Source organism: Heliangelus exortis, chromosome 3 (assembly GCF_036169615.1).
Source record: "Heliangelus exortis chromosome 3, bHelExo1.hap1, whole genome shotgun sequence".
In the NCBI taxonomy this organism is placed as follows: domain Eukaryota; kingdom Metazoa; phylum Chordata; class Aves; order Apodiformes; family Trochilidae; genus Heliangelus; species Heliangelus exortis.
Window position 1 is genome coordinate 8,936,731 of NC_092424.1, and position 8,686 is coordinate 8,945,416.

General features: G+C 45.5%; 1 long non-coding RNA gene across 1 annotated transcript; it reads left to right on the forward strand.

Annotated features, from left to right (window-relative positions):
* Window positions 1-372: 372 nt before the first annotated feature.
* LOC139795488 (uncharacterized) lies at window positions 373-3,830 on the forward strand. Its single transcript, XR_011725511.1, has 3 exons — window positions 373-438; window positions 2,374-2,502; window positions 3,282-3,830. It is a non-coding gene; the product is annotated as an uncharacterized lncRNA (long non-coding RNA).
* Window positions 3,831-8,686: the final 4,856 nt, after the last annotated feature.

Below are 8,686 nucleotides of genomic sequence, written 5' to 3' on the forward strand. Positions count from 1 at the left end.
GCAAGCCGGGTCTGCTCGCTGACAGCCACCTACCCTGCAGTTAGGTCCTGTCCTTTCTCAGCTGAGACAGGAGGGACAGGTGGCCCATGCCGGAAGCAGTGGCTGCGGCACAGGAGCAGGGGGGGGGGATGCTGGTCGAGAGCCCAGAGCTGCCGTGTGACAAACAGGAGGCCAGGTATTAACAGGTGGGTGAGAAGACAGGGGCTGGCTGCCTGCTCGGGGAAGTGGCCGTTTTAAAACCGAGGCGGCAAGGATCACAGGGAGAGCGTGCACAGTGGGGAGGGCATATTTTGAAGAGGAGGAGGAAGGAGCTGTTTTGGAATTGGGTGTAAAGCCATTTGTTTGGAGGGATGCCAGGGTAACAGTAGGTGCCCAGAACAAACGCGCGCAGCCATCCCAGCACTCGGAGCCCGCATGCTCGTCCTTCGCAGTACCTAAGTAGGTCAGCCCGTTTCTTCAACCTTTCCTCTTCCCTTTCTCACTTGCTCTCTTTGTGGGAGGTGACAGTGGCGGTAGCAGAGGGGCTACACCCGTTTTCACTGATTTCCAGCACTGTCTACGTGTGAACAAGAGAAGCGGAGGGAAGCTAAAGCTGCTTTCTTATTAACAGCTGGTGACAGTCCCTTTACACAGTGCGTGTCGCATTTCTTAGCCGAGGTAGAGAGGAGTGAAAGAGGAAGGCAGTTATTTAAAGTTTAACATTACAGACAAATTACAAGGATATTCTGGGGCTCACAGTCCCCCTCAGCAGTTCTGCGAGCCCCAAGGCTGGCCTCGCCACACCTTTGCAAGCGACTATTTTAGGCAAGTGTGCTCATCGGGTTCGGGAGGATGACTGCTCCAAGTAATTCTGGGATGCAGGTTTCGCACCACAGGATGCCAGCGGGATCCAGTGAAGGTTATGGACTGTCTAGCCTGAACTCCATCTGTGCCCTGAAGTTTCCTCTTGGCTGGGCACCGCTGAAGGACCAGAAGCAGCCAGTAGGAAGCAGTAGGCACAGGGGCTCATGGGGAATTTAAGCCATCTGAACGTGGCACTCCTTTTTTTTTTTTTTTTTTTTTTTTTTTTTAAGACAGCGTTTTTTTAAATGCTGTGAACATATTGCACCCAATTATAATTGCATTCTGCACTCCGTGCCGTGCTATGAGTGCATGCCTCCTCCTAGCTATGGAGGGGCAAATCTGACATACATACATACAACAAGTGCAATGTTTTCGCCGATGTAGCTTCTCCCAGGCTGCTTATCACGACAGTATTTGCATGCCTCCCAGTAGGGCACTGAACTGTGTGGCTAACATCTGCCACGTGTTGTTTGTTCTGTCCTCCTCTCCCAAGGAAGGAGGTGAGTGTAGTGGAGCATCTTGTTTTTGCAGCACATTTGTTCGGCTTTTGCTTTCCCTGCATGCGGAGCTATGTATTTCCTTTACCAAAAGTAAGGGCACAGAAATGTGTCCTGCAATTGGAAATGCCTTTATTTCAGTATGGGGAATCATGGCTAATTAACTCAAATGAAAAAGAGAAGGGAGAGTTGATTTTCTTTATTCTCAGCATACTCTGTTTGACAAATGGGTCTTAACCACAGATGACAGTATTAGCTTCAGCCTCTCAGAGAAGGAAATCTTGGCTGCTATTCCCTCTGCCCATTTATCTATGATAAATTTAAAGACACATGTTCCCCCCTTCCTGGACAAACACGCTTCGAATCTTTTTTTATCTAACAATGAAATACTCATGAAATCTCTTTATATGTGTCCTTTTTCACTTTATTTGAGTGGGCAGACTTGCACACAGTATTCTCCATGGATCTTGCCAAACAGTAACACCAGCTCTGTTTTGCGGCAGTTTGGGTCAGCACCTGACTTAGTGTCAGCACTTCTGAAGCCTAGAGGCATGGCCTATGTGCACTTCTATCTCTAGGGCTTTATTTTAAGTATTTTCACTTTTGCATTATGTTGGGGTTTATTAACAATCCTTAATCAAGCAAATAATAAATATTATTCAAACAGCAGTTCTAGTATTTTAGGGTGCACTGAAATGTAGAACAGACTGGCTTTTCAAGGCCAGAGGTAAAATCTGTATTTTAGCCAGCAACCAAAACATCGTTTCTTGAGGTAATGACCTTTGCACTGACTGTGTGTTTTTGCTGCTCTTACCGTTTGATATTCTTTTATTCAAGTCAACTTTTCAGATATCTTCTTACTATCAGTATAAAAACAAAAACACATCCGCATGCCACTGTTAACAATAAGACAATTTACACTTTTCCATGTGCATTTTGAGATGACCTTATTTTAAAGGCTCAGAGTGAGAAATCTTTGTTTTAAGCTGTAATAAAATGTTTGGTTTCTTACAATCTTTGCACTGCTTTCCAGGCACTCTGTCTCCTCCTGCACTTGCTGGTTTGGTGCTATGACAAAAAGCAAACGCAGGCGCACAAAAGCATTACAGGAAGAAAACAGTGCCTTTAATCCCAGAGGTGTGCCAGCCCAGCAGTAACGAAGGTGAGACTTTCCCAGCCTCCATCACAGGGCTCCAAAGCCAGTCAGGATCCATCCTGGACTGTGAGTGCTTGGGAGACATGTGCTGGTGAGGTCTGTGTTGTGTCTCTCAGGTCCAGCATGGTGTGTAGTGTTCATGTGTGTTCAACACCTGCTAGAAGACTCAGTCCCCAGGTTTTTGCAAGAATGTAAGACAGCAGTTTCCTTACTGTGACTGCTCTTTTAATGTTAAAGTGATTCTAGAGGGACAAAATCCGATAATAATAGCAAATACACTGAACATCAGAACAGGGACAACATGAAGCCCACTCTACAATTAATCCAGAGCTGATGGAGGGGTGGCCACCAAACCTGACCCTGTGCATGATATGGAGCAATGATGTGTCCAGGTCCTCACTGCTGGACACCCCCCCACCACAGCTGGGCCCGGTGCTGACCCAAATGCCCTTTGTGGGCCCTTCTTGGCCACCTGCCCGCTGCCACCTGACCTGCAGCTCCTGGCAGACCCAGGGCAGGAGTCAGCACCATGCTTTGAGAAGCTGGCTGGTGTCCACCTCCCCCACCCCTGAGCATTTGTTTGTCTTCAATACAGATTTTTTTTTTTTTCCTTGGGCTGCCACAGTTTTTCCATCTCAGTGGCCAACCAACAGCCTACGAGGGAAGTTCCTTAGCGGCCCCGCTGCCTCTCCCAGAGCTGGGCCTTTCTGGGGAGGGAGGGAGGCCGGCAGCAGCTTCGCATAAAAAAATGCCAAACAACCTCTCTTGTTTTCCTTGGTTGCCAGGGTAGGAATTGACATATTCCCTGGTGGAGCACAAGGACTCCCCGTGACACGGCGGGGACAATGGGAAGGTGTGTTTTCTTGACCCGCTGCAGGAAATCCTGTGCGTCTTGCCGGGGAACGCAACATTTTCCTGCCCCGTCTGCAGTAGGCTCCAGGGGCCCGTGGCAGCCTGCTTGAACACGGCCCAACCTGAAACCCTCTTAATTTTAACAGAATTGGCATTATTCTGTGCCCAGGTGGAACCTGGGTGCTGTGAGCAGTGGTCCCCATGTCCCCCTGGGGGCTGAGGGGACAGTATGCCAAAAGCAATGCTGAGCTTCTCAGCTTATTACCTACCATAGTCGATGCTGCCCCTCCTGGAAGAAGCTGAACAGACCATTTCCACTTGGTGTTACTGCTGCTGTTGATTAACTGATTTATGTTGGTTTGTGTTTTTAAAAAAAGAAACAATTCAGAAAGTGACGCATTACTTCTGCCTGTGGACAGAGTGAACAGCTGAAATGTGGGAGTCCAGACTACAGCTGTGTGGATACAGCTTTTTTTTTTTTTTTTGAAAAAAAAAAAACAAAAAACAACAACTCATATTTTAGTGACTAAAAACTACTGATTCCCTCTGCTGGTGTTATGGATCTTATTTACTTACCAAGTTAATGGTAAGTTGGTAAGTGGTGGTGGTGGTTGTGTCACTGGATTATCTGTGAAAGGAACAGTGAGACAAGCAGGAGCCATGACCCCTTCACAACTGGGGGGTGGTTAAACCACAGCAGTCACCCTGCCCGACCTCCTTCCCCTGCTCCACCCATACATCTGTATCTTTGTCTCTTTTCTTGGTCATCATTTAGGGTCCTGTCACACAAAGCAGGTTAACTGCCACAGACACTTGCATCCATCAGGGGAATAGTGCCATTGCTAGGGAATAAATATTCACTTGGATAAATTAGCCACAGAAGGCTGCAGCGTTTTGGAAAACCCTCACATTCTGAGACCCATCAAATGTTTAGGAAATGTGTGTGGATAATTTCTGAACAGGAAAAAACAGAACAAAACAAGTTTTTCCTTATGGTAGTCATGCGCAGAGACAATGCCTTTAAAGTTGGGTGACAGATACATCAGGGAAAATAATTAGCCAAGACTCCAAATAACCTGTTTACCCACAAGTCAGGGGCAACATTTTGACGTGTTTCTCTTTTTCTGCCCTAATTCCTTTCCAGACAGCCATGAACAGGGGTATGCCCATGAATTTGGTGTAAAATTCATGCTGCAAGGAGAAAGCTGCATTCGTTAGTGAATTCATTTGCAAAAGCTAACAGGGCTGGCTGGAAGCCTCCCTCTACCTTTCCCCTTTTCTTTTCCACTTCGGAACAGATGCAGGAAGAGCAACATCTCCAAGAAACATTTTTGCCGGAATCGTGTGATTCCTTGCACTTCCAAAATAACCTCCCTTCCACAAATGCCTGCGATGGGCACATGCTGCTAGAGCCTGAGGGACACCTCCTTGCCTACATGCTGTTTCTCAGCAGCAGTGCAAGAAGGCAGCTACCACAAGCATATTCTTACCATTAATCTGGGGATCAGGGACAAACGCAGACACAGGCTGATAGAGAAGGCGAGTTAGCAGGACCTCATGAAAACAGCTCTGCAAGACTGATGTGATTCCCAAGGGGACAGTGGACCTAAACATGGAAAGCTTTCACCCACTCCCAGCTGTGGTCAATGTACAAGGAAACGTGTGGTGCTTCCCTGGAAAGAAGGCTATAAGCCTAGCAGCTACAGTTTGGGAGTACAGAGGAATAGGGACTTTCTCGGAGCATTTCTACCAGTGGAGTGTACAGGGTTATGTCCTTAGACATTTCACACCTTGAGTACTGTGTCCAGTTCTGGGGTCCTCAGTTCAGGAAGAAGATTGAGGTGCTGGAGCAGGTCTAGAGAAGAGCAAGGAGGCTCTTCCAGCACAAGGGAAGGGATCCAGCACAAGTCCTGTGAGGAAGGGCTGAGGGAGCTGGGGGTGTTCAGTCTGGAGAAGAGGAGGCTCAGGGGAGACCTCATCACTCTACAACTCCCTGAAAGGAGGGTGCAGCCAGGGGGGGGATCGAGCTCTCCTCCCAAGTAGCTACCAGTAAGACAAGAAGGCATGGGCTTAAGCTCTGTCAGGGGAAGTTTAGGTTGGATATTAGAAAAAAATTCTTTACAGAGAGGGTGATCAGGGATTGGAATGGGCTGCCCAGGGAGGTGGTGGATTCTCTGTCCCTGGAAGTTTTTAAAAAGACACTGGATGTGGCACTCAGTGCCATGGTCTGGGAACCACGGTGGTAGTGGATCAAGGGTTGTACTTGATGATTTCAGAGGTCCTTTCCAACATGGAATATATATATAATATTACATGTATATATATATAAATGTATATATAAATATATACATAAATATATATCATACCCTAGGACTGCACCCACCCCTGTACCCTGGTGATCAAGCACCTCGTAGAAGAAATATTTGCACAGGGAACATGCACATACATGGGGGTACAGTTAGAAATGCTGAGATATTTTGTTATTTGTCTTTTTGTTCCCCAGCTAATGAGTCTTTTCCCCTCTGCACCTCTTCACTTGCTCTCTTTCCTCATCTGTACTTTGTCTACCTTTCCTCTCTTAGCTCATCTGCCTTCTTCTGAAGTCTTGTAGGCTGCTCCTAATGCTTGTAAAATTAATATAAAAACTGTGATCTCAACAGGAAAAGAAAGAAAACAGTTGCAATAAGCAACTCTTCTTGGGAGCAGTCTGACCAATGAGTCATTCTCTGGATGTTTGACATGACAACAGGCATCTACTCCTGTCTTCTTTGCTGTTGCTGCTGTTGTGTTCCTTACAGCAATGCTTACCAGCCAGTGGAGAATGGGGCCCCCTTATGCTTAGTGCTGCATAAATCATTTTCTTTAGCCTGAGGAAAAAAGAAGAAAAAGAAAAAAAAACAAAAACCCCTAAACCAACCTACAGAAGATGAATATGTGAGTCAAGGATTTACTGCTCAGATTGCTTTGTGGGTCTTTTTTTCCTCACCCTTTCCTTTGTTTCTCTCCAAGGCTGCCTCTCCTGCTGGAATAGCTCTTCACCCCACCCCATCACCCTCACGTCTGGCTTCACCCATCTGATTTACCTTCCATTTCACTTTGTCTCCTCCTTTGTCCATTCACATGCTTCTCTCACTGTCACTTACTGCCTCTCCCATGTGGCCAGATCCCCTGAATGCATTCTCCTTTCTGTAGCTTTTCATCACCTTGCTGGTAGAATCAAGAGATGCAAAATATTCAGCGTGAGGTAGACACAGAATGGTTAAAACTTGGCAAAGGTATAGAAAACTGAAAACAGGCTCTCATAGCAGAAAGTGTCAGGTACCACCAGCTCCAGCTAAATTAAATTCTGTCCCTGTAGTGTGTATGCACAGAGACATTTATATTCATATTTTTAACAGCCTTCTAAACTCTGCAGTTCACTGACAAACCCTTCATGAAGCTATCATTCCTTTTTTAACACCTGAACTTTAAAATGTCACATACAGCATTTAAAAGGACAAGCAAATAACCAAGGAAACATCCTAGCATGTATTTTGCTTCCTCTCCTTATGGTTGATCTAAAGCCCATGGAAATCAATGGCAGCCTTTCCATCTAGTTCAATAGAGTTCACATCTGGCAGGTTGGTTCTTCCTAAAATTTTAGATGAAAAAGACCCCACACAAATATGATTTTTTGAGTTTCCTTTTACTCCTATATCTGGCAAGACTGATGTGCTGTCAAATGATCCTTACACTGTTAAGTGTATACCATTAGCTACTAATAAAAAAACAGGCTTTAAAAATTCAGCTCTTTTTGGCATCTGTACAGAGCATTCCACTTGATCTCACAAGATGTATGGTTTGCACTGGAATCGCAGTCACAGTTTTCTTGTTAAAGCTGTCAACCACTCCAGCATCTATCTTTACAATACAATTCAAACCTTGGTTAGGAAAATAGGCATTTTTGCTTCAAGATTCAAAGATATTAAGATCTTTGGCAGCCCTTTTCTGTATCCATTTGCAGGCTAGTTATTAAAACTAGGTTGCTGTGTGAAGAGGGAAGAGGTTGATCCCTTCTGTTTGACACACTCCTCTCAGTGGCAGCAATAGTGTGGACATTAGATGCTTCCTTAAACATGCTGGTTTTTGGGAAAACATTTTATTAGAACCACTTACAAGGCAAAATTTCAGTATATCATCTTGTTAGAATTACAAGGGCAACTCCAGGATAGAACATTGCCTTTTGACGCTGTTAAAACCAGCAGAGAAATTCTGAACATTAGATGATTTTCCATAGCATTGCATCAGTATCTGATCAGATTCATTAGCAGATATTTGTTAATGGCCTGGGAGAGATGCAGTCAAGTTGATGATTTTTTACTCATGAAAACCCATCACCTCCTAAAGACAAACCCCGAGGGCATTTTTGACAAGCCTGTGGAAATCTTCAGGCAGTATTGCAGTGACATAAAGCAAAGGGAAATCCAGGTACAGGATAAACATGTGTCTTCTAATGCTGCACAACAGGGAGCCCCCTTATCGGCTTCCGTAATGCGCCTTATTATGCTTAAGTAATGGGTATTAGAAGCCAAGCAGTATGTTACATCTCCTCCTACATGGTACATTCCCATACTGCCTAGATACATATGAATCCTTCATGTCACATGTCATTACATTTTCTGAGATTATATCTCCATCCATGCTAAAAATACAGAGAGAGAGAGAGAGAACTTGAGTGTAAGCAACAGATACTTCTGCACAGACCCTTGGCAATACCAAAGACTGTGAGATTTATACATGTGCTTATTATTCATCACTGTTTGAAGCACAGCATTTGTGATAACTGTCCCTAGGGGATTTTAGTGGCAAGTGCCTGCTAGGTGCTTGCACCTATCCATTTCCAAACTGGATACGCTGAAGTGCAGCTTTCTCCACCTGCCTTTTCATCCACACGGTGGCCTGATATTTTTTCTGAAGTGCTTAGTTACACAGCCATTCCTGTAAAAATAACTCCAGAGCTATCCATAAATAATCTCACTCAGAAATTCCAAGCAGTGAACAAACCTGTGAAACTCGTGACCTGCCGGTGTCCTGGCCCTCTGCTATTGAAATACAGGGACTGCAAATCCCTACGCCCACTGTGGGGACAACCCACCTTTGGGCAGCTTCTTCCTTGCCACCTCTTCCCTCCCCAGCAGCACAGGGTGGCCTCCAGGAATCCATGTTACAATAGGGATGCCAGGCAGATTTTTGGACCAAACCTGTCTCCCGTCCTCCCCAAAACCAGTGAAATCATTAGTGCATAAAACCTCGCTTCCGCAGCTTCATCGCCGGCACTCCAGAGTTGGTCTTATGTTTG